Source organism: Canis aureus, chromosome 12, assembly GCF_053574225.1.
Source record: "Canis aureus isolate CA01 chromosome 12, VMU_Caureus_v.1.0, whole genome shotgun sequence".
Lineage (NCBI taxonomy): Eukaryota > Metazoa > Chordata > Mammalia > Carnivora > Canidae > Canis > Canis aureus.
Genome location: NC_135622.1, coordinates 36,315,424 through 36,331,869, shown reverse-complemented (window position 1 = coordinate 36,331,869; position 16,446 = coordinate 36,315,424). Strand labels below are relative to the sequence as shown.

General features: G+C 37.1%; 1 pseudogene; it reads left to right on the top strand.

Moving 5' to 3' along the window:
* The first annotated feature begins 15,761 nt into the window (after positions 1 to 15,761).
* Positions 15,762 to 15,911, top strand: LOC144281455 (U4 spliceosomal RNA; annotated as a pseudogene).
* Positions 15,912 to 16,446: the final 535 nt, after the last annotated feature.

The window sequence follows — 16,446 nt, the reverse complement described above, 5'->3', positions numbered from 1 at the left end:
TCAAATATTTGCAGGTCTCCTGGCATGCTCCTCTGCTACTTCTATATTCCACTGAGACAATTTGGCTCTTCCCATTGCTTTTGGAAGCCAAAAGAAATGCTCTCCTGTCTTTCACTCTGCTATCTCCACATGCCTCAGAACTACTTCTTCTGCTTTTCATACTTTATGCTGGAGTACTCCAGCTAACTTCCTACCTAAATAATTATACAAATTTTCCTAATCTTAGATATTTAGGTCTTCTCAAACAACGAGAGAAAATCTAGTTTTCTTCTCTCCTTCCTCCTATGAGGTGGGGGTGTTGGAAGGCAGAAAAAAACCAACCCACTTACTCTATTTCATCCCAATTCTTCCTCCTCTTCTGCCAAGCTTTCCAAATGTGTCTTTACTTTCACACTAGGAAAGAAGAACAAAACTAGCAGTTGTCATAACAAATTATTGTTATCAAAGTATTAGTCTACCACAAATTAAAACCTTACATAGCAATAAAGCATATCAACATTTTATTGTTGAACACCCGGATGTGCTGGCCTCCTGTGGATATTAGCTTTTTTCTTCACACACCTTAAACATTGCATGGGACATACTTATACTGAAAAATTGTTCATCGTTTATCTAAAATTCAAACTCAGCTTGGTATCCTGTATTTTATCTGGCATCTCTACACCAATCCCTTTCAAACGGCTAGTCAGCCTCCTAATCTGTCTGCCTTCTCAAGAATCAGCACCTTCCCCCTTAGCATAAACCACCTCTGAATGCTGTCTTTTTTTTCATATGGCACTGCGCTCCTCAGGATTCTGGCTTGGTAATTTATCATTAGTTTATATGTTTGTTTGTTTTTCAGTACCTTAAAGTAGATTTTTAAAATATATTTTATCTATTGTCTGAGTTCAGTGAGAGAGTTGATTGATATAAATTGCCCACCACATTTAAAAATAAAAGTCTCCATGTTTATTTCTGAACCTGTCACCTACTGTGGTCCACAAGATGTTGAAAGGTTTGGCTGCTACTCAGGTGACATCCAAAGTTTTATTTTTGACCTAAATGACCGTCGCAATGTAAGGTTCTATCGGCCCCACCAAAGCCCCTGTGCTAGCTATTGATCACTTCTAATTGCGGGGATGTACTTCCTAGGACCTGGTCTGTGTGACAGTCAAAGGGATGATCATCTCTGGACTACTTCCAGCAACTCAAGTGAGCACTGAAGTTTCAATGACCAAGTACCAAGGGAGGGCCTGGGTGGGTCAGGCAGTTAAGCATCCAACTACTGGTTTCAGCTCAAGTCATGATCTCAGGGTCATGGGATCCAGACCCATGAGGTCAGGCTCCGAGTTCAACATGGAGTCTGCTTGAGAATCTCTGGCTCTCTGTCTGCCCCTCCCCCATGTGCTCTTACTCTCACTCTCCAAAATAAATAAATAAACCTTAAAAAAGAAATTCTACTTGGGATTCTCCCTCTCCCTCTGCCCCACCAGCTCGTTGTCTGTCTCTCTCTCTCTCTCTCTTGCTCTCTCTCTCTCTTTCAAGTAAATAAAATCTTAAAAACACAAAACAAAAAAACAAAGACCAAGGACCAAAGACAGTTTTGATTCCCAGAATAATCAATAAAACCTCCCTTTCTCCCATCCCACAATGTTTCACTAATAATGGGAATCTAGGTGCTCCTCCATCTTCTGGCAAAGTACGAATTTTTTATTTTATTTATTTATTTTGTTTAGTACGAATTTTTCCAGTAAGGCTCTGACCTGCTCCAGCCAGACCTAAATCTCCAAGCTCTACCCATATACTTTGTCAAATGGCTTCATCCAGACATATGATATAGTTAAGGTGGGTAGCCTCCCACGTTATATATCCTTCAGCAAAGGTTAGACATTCAACTGCAGAAACAAAGGAACATGCTGTTATAAAGCCATGTTCAGTTTTCCAAGTTGCACTCTGAAGACTTCTATCTGATACCTACAAACTGGTAACATTCCAGGGGTATGTTTTAACCACAGCCTATTTACATCAAGGAGATCATATTATACATACTGTGTTGCATTTGATTTAATATCTCTGTGAAATCCTCTTGTGTAAGCACATACAGTCCTATCTTATTCTCCTTAATGTGTGTAGTATTCAATGGCATTAATATGTTATGGTTTATTTGTCATTATTTTAAAATTCAAAATTAACAAAGCTTTCCTTATACTCTTGGAGGGAAATAGCCTCACTGCATATATTTAATTTAATAGAGTAATAAAAAGTGAGAGAATGGAGCTTTTTTAGCTCCGCCCCTCAAATTAATATCTGGGTGTATTTAAGCATTGACAGCCCAGAGGTCGCTTCATCAACATTCATCCTAAAATTATATCCTGGCCTTATAGCAAATCTGCATGGATTTAGGAACATGAGAATTGCTCATTATTGCTTACCTGCCCCTAACCACCCCCCTTCATGTTCCCCATGGGCTGCTCTAAGATGTTATGGTCCCTTTTAAGCTTGCTTTCCCAGCTATTCACCATAAGTCATAACATTACGATGTGCTCCACTTAGAAAATACAGGTATTTGAGTAGAATTTTCCTTACCTTACCTTACTGCAACCTCTGACTGACCTAAAACATTCTCATCCTTTCTCCTAGCATCTCAGCTCACACAAAGATATTTCTCTTCTCTATTTGGACTCCACAAGATGATCAGATGTCATTTGAGTACCCAAATAAGAATACATTTGGTACCCAGGGGATTAAACTACATGAAAGTTTAACATATGTGCCTGACCTCCAAGGTATGAAATAGAAGGAAAGTGTACATTTAAAGGAAAAAAAAGGTGGGGTGAATGTGCAATATATTAATAATACAACAACTAAAACACTGAGTTTTATGATACTGCAGACTGACAAAATTACAGAACAATATTTCGAGTAAAAATTCAATCACAGCTCTTAAAGTCTATTAATACTTAACATTCCTGACACCATTGTATGATATTAGCAGTAATTTTATAAGATGGAAACAATAGGGGGACTTCACAAACAGCTAAAAGATCCTAAGTCTTAATTCTCAAGCTTGAGTGATATTAATAAACATAAATTTTATATCGTAGAGATTAAAATAATCTTTATAGGATTAAAGAGAATAGGAACTAGATAGAAGGAAAATATAGAATCACAAACTCAAATAGCATTCATTCTTTTCAAGTATATCAAAACACATCTTTCATTTTTGCCAATGTATATAGCCCTTTTTATTGCAAATCATTTTTCTGATCTGATTATAATTGTTTCATGTTCCCTTTGGACCATTAGCCACTCACTAATGACTATCAATGGTCATTATTATTATACTGTTAGAGAAAAATGTATCTCCTTTTTATAATCACTTGTTTCAATTTATTAAAGAGTATTTTTCCTTTTAAATTAGGACATTTATGATGTAGATTATTTTCAAATAATAATAATTCTCCCAATAAAGTACATAAACATTTTGCAAATTTTAATCAGACATCACAAGATCATATGTATTTTTGAGTATGCAAACTGTATATTACAATCTTTACATATTAAAGGGCTGGATTTCACTGAAGTATCAGGAATTTAATGACTGGAATGTTCCATTTGAACAGGTAAAATTATGAGTTATAAACAATTTAAGCAAAGAGTACTCTTTATACAAGTTTTAAGTTTATTCAGTGACTGCCTGGACAAAAAATAGTTATTCACTCATGCCTCGAACAGTTCCTAAAGAAATCATTTTGCAGATGCTTAGGGAACCTGTGTGAGGAGTCATTTGGGCTTACTGCTAAAAAAACAGAGCTATGAAATTAGACAAACCTGGATTCTAATTCCAATCAGGCCACTTGTGCACTGTACAATTTTCGATAGATTATCCAAATTAAACTTCCTCAAGCCTCAAGTTTTCCATACATACACAGCAATGAGAATACCCACTTCATAGCATTGCTGTTGAGGAGATTAAATGAGCGAGCACGTGTAAATAACACAGCTTCTCATAGAATTCCTTCAATAAATGGTAGGGACTATGACTAGCATAATCATTATTTAAACTGATGTCATTCACATATGCCTTGTTTACACTTGCTCCAAAAATTTGTTTAAAATTAAAGGCGTTTCTTGAAATATTAAAAAAAAACTGAACTTTGCTACATTTACTAAATGTAAAATGCATATTTTAACCCAATCTCATTTGGATAATGAAAATTTATAAGTTTATTCATTTTTTTAAATCTCGTATTGTTATGGAAAAAATACTGCACCAGGGAAGCAGAGAGCTCAGGAAACCTCAGAACTTAGTGAGAGGTATAGGGAATTAGCAAGAGAATAGTAGCACCTTAAAATAGTTCAAGCCATGGTGATGCTGAGGGTACATTCATTTGGAGGCAATTATGTTTCTTCTCATTTTGTTTTACTTTTTCATGCTGCCATCCCTGGAAGTATAAAGAGCTAATAAGGCCTTTTAAATGGCTGGTGCTGGTAAGTAGTCAAATATTTAGAGGCCAAGGGTCTTTAATCACCTAAGTGCTTTTCAATGAATACTGATGTGACAAAGGTTCATATTTAATTGATTCCAAAGTGACTTTATGCTAAGTAATGGTTCGCTAAAGAATTTGAAATCGTAGCTACTCCCAATTAAAAAGTATACATCTTCTTCCATGTCAGAGTTGTTACCAGACATGTCAGAGCAAGTCACTGGGTCACTGAGACTCAGCAGACAGATAGTAAATATAAGCATGTCTTGTGCACTTGTGCAGCTGTGAGAAGAAAATGAAGGAGGAGGAACTTCCAATTATTTTAAACTTGTCTTATGAATATAAGTGAATTTCCCTTGAAGGTCTCTAAAGACACAGCTAGTAGAACTGATAAAAATATAATATTTTGAGAATTGAATACAAAAACACAAGAGTAATCTAAGTTTGCCAATTACCAGTACTGGAAATAAATGTTTTGTTGCAGCAAAACGAATCCCAACAAGGCTTGTGTAGATTTCTAATTTTGCTAGAGGGCACATCTATATTTCAGATACTCATAAGTATTTCTTCTAGTATTAGAACTTTTTTATTATTGCGAGACATAATGTAAATCTAAGAAGCTCGGTGAGCATTAATGTATAAAATTACCATCCTCTCACATCGACTTATCACTGCAATCATTATTCTAACTAGAAGCATGCTAGAACAGTTTGAAAGCCAAAAGAGAGTAATCAGTGATTTAAATCACTGGTCTTATTACCTATTAACAGAAACCACCAACAGAAGTTGATTTTTAGGAGAATCAGAACAGCTGGAAAGGAAGATAAGGGGAAAGAAACTTGTGTTGAAATCCTATTTTCACTGAGCCCTTCTGTGAAGTTTAATGAGAAAGATGCTGTACTCTGTAAAGACATTTTAATCCAACTTTCATAAAGATGGAAGAGAACATTTATAATGCCATGTCTTTAACAAATACTCTGCTTATGATAAATATAAAGTTCAGCCAGTGTTGCCAAGAAAGCATCCACACAGGTGATGCATTACTATTGTATTAAGCAAAGTTAAGAGATTTTAATTGTCTTGGGTAATAATGGAGCCGAATTATCTTGAATCACATACCTGTTGCATATTTCCCAGCTACTTACTGCTTCAGTAATTCCAGCTTTCTCCCCTCATCTCCCCAGCAAACATGTAAACCAACACAGACATAAGAATATAAATACAGGGATCCCTGGGTGGCGCAGCGGTTTGGCGCCTGCCTTTGGCCCAGGGCGCGATCCTGGAGACCCGGGATGGAATCCCACATCGGGCTCCCGGTGCATGGAGCCTGCTTCTCCCTCTGCCTGTGTCTCTGCCTCTCTCTCTCTCTGTCTCTCTCTCTCTGTGACTATCATAAATAAATAAAAAGAAAAAAAGATAAAACATTAAAAAAAAAAGAATATAAATGCATACATCAGAAGTACACTACTATAACTAAAAGGTTTGGTTTTGCTGTTTACAAATGAGTATAGTAGTTTTTGAAATGCATTTCTGTAAAAAAGACGATCATTCAAATCACCCAACTGACAATCATAAAGTGATGACTAACTATATCAAAAAAGGGGTCATGTTGTTTAGTCTCCTTAAATTTTCTGCTTATTAAGAAAAAAAGTAAGTGATGGCATTTTAAAAATCGATATTTTTGTTAAGAAAAATCTTTTTATTTCATTCTATTTAATATAGGAGTTTCATAGACTTAAGTCATACTTGACAATATTTTTGGCACTGCAGAGGGTCTCTAACCCTGAAGAGCCTCGTATCTGTTGAGAAAAAAAAATTAATGCAATAATTGAAGCACAATAGAAACTATAATATTCATGCACCAAAATGATTGCAAATATCTCACAATTAGAAACAAGAAAAGTTGCCATTACGGGCACTAAGGAGGGCACTTGATAGGATGAGCACTGGGTGTTATACGATATGTTGGCAAATTGAATTTTAATAATAAATTTTTAAAAAGAAGAAGAAGAAGAAAGAAAGGTTACCACTGAGTAAAATTGAGTACTTAAAAGTCTGTGAAGAGAAAGTTGGGTTCAAACAGCTGCTTGAAGATTTAGGATTAGGAAGTCAGCAAGAAAGGATGACATACCTCTTTCTCTCAGAACTACTAAGTTTCTAGAATATTTTCTGTTTTCCCAGAAAACTTATATTCACAATATTAGTACAAACTAGAACCAATATACCCTCAACATTTGAAAAAGATATACTGGAAGACTTTTGATCCTCGATTCACAAATGCTGTGCTATCCTAAAAATTCCTCCATAAAATAAATTTGATTAAATACTTTAAGTTGCCTTTTCTGACTCTTAATAAGATCTGCTATATAGAGAAGAAAACTCTGGAGCTGGGTGTAGGAAGAGGGGCTAGATTCTCTTCTTAGCTCAAAGAGAATGGGACCCGTTCACACAAAGACCTCCATGAGATAACAACTGGCCTTTGGGGATGTTTGAGAATTCAGGAGAATCTCTAAGTCCCAAGGGTTTACTCTATAACCTAAAGTGAAGACTTTCACTTTGAGCACACTTGAATTAGGTCTGGAGCTCCTAGACAAATGCTTTTGCTCCCTTCTGGGGGTTCTGAGGAAGACCAAGGCATCTGCATTTTTTATAATTTCCTATATGAGTCTAATGTCCAGCTACTGGAACCACCTACTAGAGTTACCTGGACAAAAGTGATTCAGTAAGTCATATTAAAAACCTGTGAGTAATTTACTCCAACGTCTCAGAATTTCCTCCTGTAAATATTTCTGAAACATGAAAAAATAAATTTTAATGTCTGCATTGAAATATTTATTTGATTATCAAAGTAAGAATTGTAAAATACCAAATGCTTACCAAAGAAGAGTGTGAATAAAATGCCTGAATCTTCAGAGTTATGATGTCTTTGTGAAAAACACTATTTCAGTCTTTAAGAATTATTTTGGATATACTCTAATGCAGTGTTGTTGAAATTATACTTTAGAGAGATAATGCAGCTTTATATTTCCATTGATTCATCACCTGTAATCATATAATGAACAAAATTTGCTCACAGAAGAGGCTTTCAAAACAATGAGATAACTTGGGGGAAATTGTACATTTATCTCTTAAGCTAACCTCTTTTAGAGAACCGAATTGTTGCTCCTTATATAATATTATAGAAGTTGACCTGTTAAATGCCCAACTCCTGCCAATCTTAATGACACTCATATTTCCTCTGTGTTTATCTACAAGAAAATCACTTTCTAAAAAACATGTTGCTGATTCTCTGAAAAATGAAAATCTCTTTCATTGGAAATATTAGTGCAAGAAATTTCTCAAAAGGCTACAAAATTGTACTCAAAAATAAAAGAAACATTTTCAGGACACCTGGATGGCTCTCACAACCATGAGTTCAAGCCCCACGATGGGCTCCACACTCAGGGTGAAGCCTATTTAAATTAAAAAAAAAAAAGAGATATATTTTCTTGGAAGGGAATATTGAGTATTTAAATTTGTCAATTCTTCAAATATTAATGGATGACATTAATAAAAATTCAAAAACATCTCAACTATGTTTTATTAAATTGACATATTAGTTCTCTATGGCTACTGTAATAAATTACCACAAACTTGATGGTTTAAATCAATACACATTGATTCTTACACAGTTGTAGAGGTAGAGATCCAAAATCAGTTTCACTGGGCTGAAATCAAGGTGTTGGTTAAGACCATGCCCCCTGAGAGGCTCTAGGGGATAATTGCTTTTGCCAGCATCTACAGCTGCATTCCTTGCATTCCTTGCTTTCTGGACCCTTGCTTCATCTTCAAAGCTAGCAACACAGCATTTTCAAATCTCTCTCTGCCCCACCATCACATGGCTTTCTTCTCTGTATTCAAATATCCCTCTGCCTCTCATTTAAATTCTCATGACTACAACTAGGGCCTGTCTACATAATCTAGGAAAATTTCCCCAACTCAAGGTCCTTAATTTAATTTCATCTGCAAGGACCTCCCCCTGCCACCCACCCATAAGATAACATTCACTGATCACAAGGATTAGGACCTGGATATCTTTGAGGGCTTTAATTAAGCTAACCAGAGTTGACAAGATAGCTCTTTATCTGAAAGTATAAAACAGTAAAAAGAGGTGAAAATTTTTTGAGAAAGGAAAGTAAGGAGGGGAAATTTGTCTTGCTAGATATTAAAGTATGATTTAAACCTGCAGTAATTACAGAAAAAAAGCACCAGTGTAGGCCTTTACCTGGCCATTTTGTATACATGAGAACAGAATATGTGGTAAAACATCATAAACCAATAAGGAGGAAATCAATTATCTGGAAAATGCAGAGTATTTTCTTTCTTCAAAAAAGAAAAATTGGGGATCCCTGGGTGGCTCAGCAGTTTAGCGCCTGCCTTTGGCCCAGAGCGTGATCCTGGAGTCCCGGGATCGAGTCCTGGGTCAGGTTCCCTGCATGGAGCCTGCTTCTCCCTCTGCCTGTGTCTCTGCCTCTCTTTCTCCGTGTCTCTCATCAATAAATAAAAAAGTCTTTAAAGAAAAAAGAAAAATTAAAATATATCATGTGACACCATGCCTCAGGATATATTTTAGATGGCCTAAAGAGTTTAATTACAAGTGGAAAAAAGGTAAAATATGTCCAAGAAAAATGATAGGTATTTAACTGATTTAGTCATTTGTCAGTACCTGCTAAATTACACAGGAAGTGAGACCATAAAAAGTTTGGTCGACTTGAGTGTACAAAAATTCTAAAAGCACATCCAACAAAAATATAAACAAATTTAAGATTCGAGCAATAAATTGGAAAAATATTTCCAATAATGTTGTAAGCAACTGGTTAATATTCTTAATATAAAAGTTGCTTTACATATTAATAAGAAAAACATAAAACCAAAATGAGAAAGTGAACAAAAGCCCACTGCTAGAATACAAATATCTAATAACATAAAAATATGATTACTCCTGATTAATCAAATAAATGCAAGTTATAATAAAGAATGCAATTTTTTGCCTATAAAATTGCATTATTTATAAAGAACTCATTTTTCTTAAAAGTATGTAAAACAGGTGTTTGCAAACACTGTCACAAGAATATAAATTTTTATTTTATTCTATTTTATTTTACTTATTTATGATAGGCACACAGTGAGAGAGAGAGGCAGAGACACAGGCAGAGGGAGAAGCAGGCTCCATGCACCCGGAGCCCGACATGGGATTCGACCCCGGGTCTCCAGGATCGCGCCCTGGGCCAAAGGCAGGCGCCAAACCACTGCGCCACCCAGGGATCCCAAGAATATAAATTGTTATAATTTCTCCAGAAAGAAATTTGGCAATATATACCTGGTCTTTAAAAAGGTATAATCTCTTTGATCCTGTAATTCCACATTCCGATACTGTTCCCTAAAGACATAATCAAAGGTATAAATGGAGACAAATGTACATATTCATAGCAATGTTTCTTAAAATAGTTCTCAAATAGTGAAAGGAGGATAGGTAGTAAAACAGAAGTGGTTGAAGACGTGATCCATGTGACCAAATAATATACAAACATTAAAAATCATAAACATATTTTTAATGACCAGAAAAAATATCCACAGTAAAATGCTAGGTTATTAAAGCAAAATCCTAAATCAGATATACATATTTTCTTTGTCTTTTTTTTTAAGATTTTATTTATTTATTCATGAGAGACACAGAAAGAGAGGCAGAGACATAGGCAGAGAGAGAAGCAGGATCCCTGTGGGGAGCCTGATGCGGGACTCAGTTCCAGAACCCCAGGGATCACAATCTGAGCCAAACGCAGACAGTCAATTGCTGAGCCATCCAGATGCCCTTAATATACATATTTTCAAACACAAATGCACACTATATACACACTATATCTCAGAATACTGCCGGGCAAATCTTATGTGGATTAATGAATTGTATTCAGTAAATAATAAAATTTTAATGATAAACTACAATATTGACTATGAAGAAATGGAGACTAGTAATCGAGGGTAACTAGGGATGAAGGGAGTCTCCTTAGATGCGGCAGGTACCAGAGACCTCTGTGAAGTCGTGACATTTAACCTGAGACCAGAAGGAGGGAAGGAAGGAAGGAAGGAAGGAAGGAAGGAAGGAAGGAAGGAAGGAAGGAAGGAAGGAAGGAAGGGAGGGAGGGAGGGAGGGAGGGAGGGAGGAAGGAAGGAAGGAAGGAATGGAGAGAGGGAGGGAGGGAGGGAAGGATCCAGCAAAGAGCCAATTGCACAATATTCTAGGCAGAAGGACCAGTGTCTGGAAAGGCTCTGTGGAAGGGAAAGCGCTTAGTAGGTTCAAAGCTTTTAAAAGAGGCTAATGGGTTGGGAGGTGGGGGTTAAGAGAAAGAGGGGCTTGGCATGCAGTTGGTAGGGATAAAAGTGCTCAGATGGTACAGTCATGGAGGCCACAGTGGTACTTACACCTAACATTAATATCTCCAGGTATTTATTTAATATGCCATTGTAAATATCTATATTCTTCAACTATAATCAAAATTGAGCAATACTTTCAATGTTAAAAAAAAAAGCCTCGCTTTATGTTTATGATTTCCCCTTTTGTAAGTGAGGAAACCAAGGCTTTGGCAGTACCAGTATGTAGCTAGCACATGGCAGAGTGGGATTTGGATGGGCGGGGCGGGGTGGGGGGCGCGTGGGGAACCACTGCAGTTCCAAGCCTGTGTGTTCGCAATTCTTTTATACTGCTTTTCTGGAACATTACTCATTAACACATAATTTAGAAATTGTGCTTTTGTGATAAAAAGAAGTAAGTACTAAACTTCCAGTTGTAAGATAAAATAAGCACTAGGGATATGATGTACAACATGAGGACTATGGCTAGTACTGCCGTGTGACAGGACAGTTATTAAGAGATTAAATCCTAAATTCTCATCACGAGTTTTTTTTCCCTTTTTCTTTCACCTTTATTGTATCTATATGAGAAGATGAATGCTTGTTGAACCTATTATGGTACTCACTTCACAATATATGTAAATCAAACCACCATGCTATGCCTTCTACTTATATAATGATGTATGTTGGTTATTCCTCAATAAAACTGTAAAACTTCAAATGAGGGTGTGAGTACTGGTCTTTGCACAGCCATTTACTAATTGTAAATGTAATATGTAAACTACATATCTCTGGGTCTGAACTTTTCTCATCTCTAAAGTAAGACTGATTGGGGCACCTGGGTGACTCAGTGGTTGAGCATCTGCCTTTGGCTTAGGTCATGAGCCTGGGGTCCTGGGATCGAGTCCTGCATCAGGCTCCCCATGGGAAGCCTGCTTCTCCCACTACTATGTTCTGCCTCTCTCTGTGTGCCTTCCATGAATAAATGAATTTAAAAAAAAATCTAAAATAGGACTGATTATCCAGTCCTTCCTACTTTATAAGCCTCTAATATCAGACAATATATGCAATTGTTCTTTGTAATCTGTATGTGTAGGACACTGTGATATATCTCTGAAGGAGACTAGATCTACTCAGCATACGGTCACTATATGAGGAAGCTCAGAGAAGAAACAATATGCATGAAATAATATAAAAATTCAAGAAATAAGTTCACAGTAATAATTCTAAAGACGTCCTTCAAATAACAGAGCTCCATTAAATCAATTGTAACATTTCTGTTATTACCACATTATATGACCGTAATGAACATAATAAATACCTGGCATTTACAGAGTTTCTTTCATCTAAATATTCCCATAGAGCTCAATCAACTTTATGTGCAAATTGATTATGAGCTATATATACAGGTGATACAAAGCAAGTAGCATAAATCACACTAACAACAATGCAGATCTCTCTTCTTTCCACCAACTCCTTTTATCCAAGCTTACTAATTGGTGTAAGAACAAGAGCCAAATATTTTTTAAAATAATGAAAATGGAATATAATTCTAAGAAGCCTCTTATCAATGGCATAGTCTAGAAAAAGGGCTTGGAAAATAGAGTGAATAATTTGATAATATAGTTACCATCATTTGCATTTTATGCTTAAGGCAGGGATATACTTTTAGAAGACAGGTCAGCTTTATAAATCATCTGTATATGAGAGAAAACACAGGAACTTTCTTCCAGGCTAGTTATAATAATGCCGGTCTATTCTATATATGTCTCCTTTCACTTTCCTCATCTACAAGAATCAGATGCCCCATTTTCTCATGCTTTCATGATTTTATTTTCTAAAGGGCAGTGTCTAGTTTTCACCTCTTAATCTCAATAAAATAGTACATAAACCCCAATAAGAACCAATAACTGCTTAATAATATTGGCAGTTACCAGGATGCCTGGGTGGCTCAGTAGTTGAGGAGTTTGAATTTTTGTACTTCCTCTTGATGGTAGGAGTCACTGAGACAACTCAAGGAGCTCTTAGCCCAGGGGAAGGGTCATAACATATTTCTAATGTTGACTTCATCTATGGAATGGTCCTTCCATATTTTTATTGTTATCCCACTCTCACCATAACCGAGCCCATCCTTCAGCCTCCAGACCTTTACCTTTTCTATTTCTTGGCCCTTACCTTGCTGCCATCCACTTCCTCAGCTCTCCTTACTAGCATTTTCCATGAGCTCTTGCTCATGAGTCCCAATAACTCAACCATAAGCACTTATTGAGTGCCCCACAGGAATAGTTGAAAATCGTTTTAGTTCTTTCCAAGTTCTTAAACTTTTACCCCATCAACAGTTCGAGAGAAATGTAAGGCTAGTGAATCTCTTAGTTCACTTCCATTCAGCCTCAAACATTTTCTAAATCATTCCTTTCTGCCTCTTCTCTCCATTTGTTCTGCCTCATTCCAAAGCCAATGACTTTTTCTTTACCCATGTTTGTGACTGAATCTCCTTCCTCACCCTAAGTAGCTTCCGGGTCTCCTAACTTCATTCTCCCCATCTGATGATTACATTTCCCCAACCCTTCAGATGGAGAAGCCCTAGTCTTCCTGGACTCTGAGTCAGAGCAGGCAGAGTGACCTAAGCAGTAGGTTTTTTTGGCTTCTGTGAGCTAGGTCCCCTTTCCAGGGTGCGGGGGAGTCATGCGTTCCTGTGGCCCAAGACTTACTCCAGTCAGTATTGCTGACTAGTAAAATAGTAAGCAACCTAGTTTCATAATGACATGATTTCTAATTTAATACTGATTTCGACCAGGATCAGAGTGAAGTGACAAGCCTGCAATACCTGGATAATCTCAGAATTCTAACTTGGAGTCATGTGCTTCTGCTAAACCCAAACGTCTCCCTCCTTTGTTCTCTTGCTTTACTCTCTCCAGGCTCCTGCTGGAACCATATCAGGCCACACTTCCTGTCATTATCATGTCATCATAGTATGGGGAGTGGTTGGTGCCCAGGCTCCCAAGCTCAGCCCCTCCTTAGTCCTGCCTTGAAGATAACCCTGTTGCTGGTTGGTTTCCCTCCAAGTGTGTGCACACCATATGTGACCCAAACTGCTGTGATCAAAACTACTTAAGAGCCTAATATCCTTTTCTGGCAGAGTTCTCTGATGCCCACCGATGTTAAATCAACCTATCTGTTTTCCACCGTTCTCATCTTTGGGTCTGTTTTTTGCCACAGGTCTTCTTTCATTTGCTTAAATCAACTTATTTCTACAGCATGATTATTATTAATTTTCTATGTAGTTTATTTTCTGTGCTGATTCTTTCATTCCTTCTCCTTTACCTAAAAACACATTCAAAACATTATTCCAAGAACCAGCCTCTTTCCTCTTTCCTATTTCTCCTCAAGCTCCTAACCCATTTCTCCTCTTTTATTAACTCTTCAACTTCATAAGATCTGAGTTCCACTCTATTTCTTCTAAGGAAAATATTTTTCTAGATCATTAGTATATGCCTGATTTGCAAATTCAAGCCTTCAAATTCTTTATCTACTTAATCTGTCTGCTATTCATAACTCTCTCTCTTGACCTCCTAGTTTTGTGATTGGGCTTAGTTAGTCACCCAGACTTTTCTTCAGCCAGACTCTCTCTAGGTATCTGTAAGGGTTCTAGGTTCTCTCTTTGCATCTTCCCTCTCCACATCTTAATTACCACTATAATAATGATTCCCAAATATGCTCCCTACTCCTGATTCAGACCATGCATCTTTAATCACCTGTGGGATATCATTTCATAGATAACTTATAGGCATTTGAAATATAATATTTGTACCACTAAATACAACATCTTCAGAAAGCCTGGGTAGCTCAGCAGTTGAGCATTTGCCTTCAGCTCAGGTTGTGATCCTGGAGTCCCGGGATCAAGTTCCGCCTGGGGCTCCCTGCATGGACCCTGCTTCTGCCTCTGCCTATGTCTCTGCCTCTCTCTGTGTGTGTCTCTCATGAATAAACCAATAAAATCTTTTTTAAAAACAAGCAACAACAACAGAATACAACATCTTCCTCCACTAGTTATTCTTCTTTACCCCACATTTCCTCTATCTGTTATATTCTGAATCTCAATAAATCACCATCCCCCAGTATGTTAAGCTCAAAACTTTGGAGACATCTTCAATAACTTTATTTTTGTATTAAAGTATTTTCTTTCTTCATCCCATCCCATTCCATGTCTCATTCAAATCCTGTCAATTGGTTCTTGAGATATCTCTCACCCTCAGTTCTTCAATCTGGTATCCTTGCCATTGTCCTGGATCCTGTCATCATTAGGTTTGTCAGAGCATTCCAATGGTTTCCTGAGTGCTCTATCCTCTTCTATCTTGTCACCAAAGTTAGCTCCAAACCCAAACTTGATCATGTCAGTCATTCCCCATCTGAAAACATTTAATGGCCCTCAATTGCATATAAAACAAAATCAAATATCCTGTACGAACTGGCCATGGCAGACTTTCCATGATACCTCTTATATGCCACTCCCATTGTAACTGGTGCTGTGGTCAAACATGTGATTCACCACATCACAAACATTTCCTACAGTTTCCTGACTCTGCCTTTCCCATCATGTCCCCGGAGCCCTCAATACTCTGACCTCATTTCCCCCTATTGAATTGCTGCACAGTCTTTAGGTAATGCTTCCTCTATCAGATCTGCTAGGGATTCCTTTCAGACAAAACTAATCTCTCCCTCCTCTATTATTGCCCTTTCTACTTCCACTCTAATTCTTAAAGTAGGTTGCAGTGTTTCTTCTCTTTGCCCTGCTCTCTCCACTAAATTGTGAGTCTCATTCAATTTCATTTCCCTCCTACTCCTCAGAGTAAGTAGATGCATAGTAAACTTTTCCTGACTTGTTGTAATAGAAGAAACTAGATTATGAGCTTTACGCAGTGGCAGTATCGTAGCCAACGAGGTTTATCTGAGGCGCGACTATTGCTAATAGAAACTAGATTATAACAAAAGGCAATCTTTCCTTAGAAATTATAAAATTCTAAGAAGAGTTCCAGTATTTGCCAAACTGGCCCGGGTAGGGAATTAAGGTCCTTTAAAGCTAAAAAGATATTCAGCAGTCCTGAATATAGCATAGCTCTTAGATATTAGAATTGCTTTCCATTGAAGAAAACTGTTTAGCTTCCTCTACTCCCTCTCCCATTCTTTCTATTCTTCTAAGTAAAAAATGAAATTGTACAAACTTTTCAAAAGTCAGATTAAAAAATGAAAGTCGATACACGTCCTACAGCTAAACTCACAGGGGTTGTCCTTCAGATAACATCCAGATTTCTTTTCTAGTTTATCATTTTTACATGCTCATTCAGCCAACACATATCTACTAAGGACACAATGGGATCGTAGCTTTATGCTCAATGTTTTGATGATTAAAAGAAAACAATTACAGACTCAGGTAAGAGTTTTTAAGAAAGCTTCCATGGAACTGGCCTTGGAAGGGGGATCTCCCATGGGAAGATACATGGTAAACAGAGAAAATGGAAAGAGCTGTCCAAGTGGGAAGAAAGAAAGAGAAATAATAAGCAAACACATGCAAACTATTGCAATGTGAGCACTT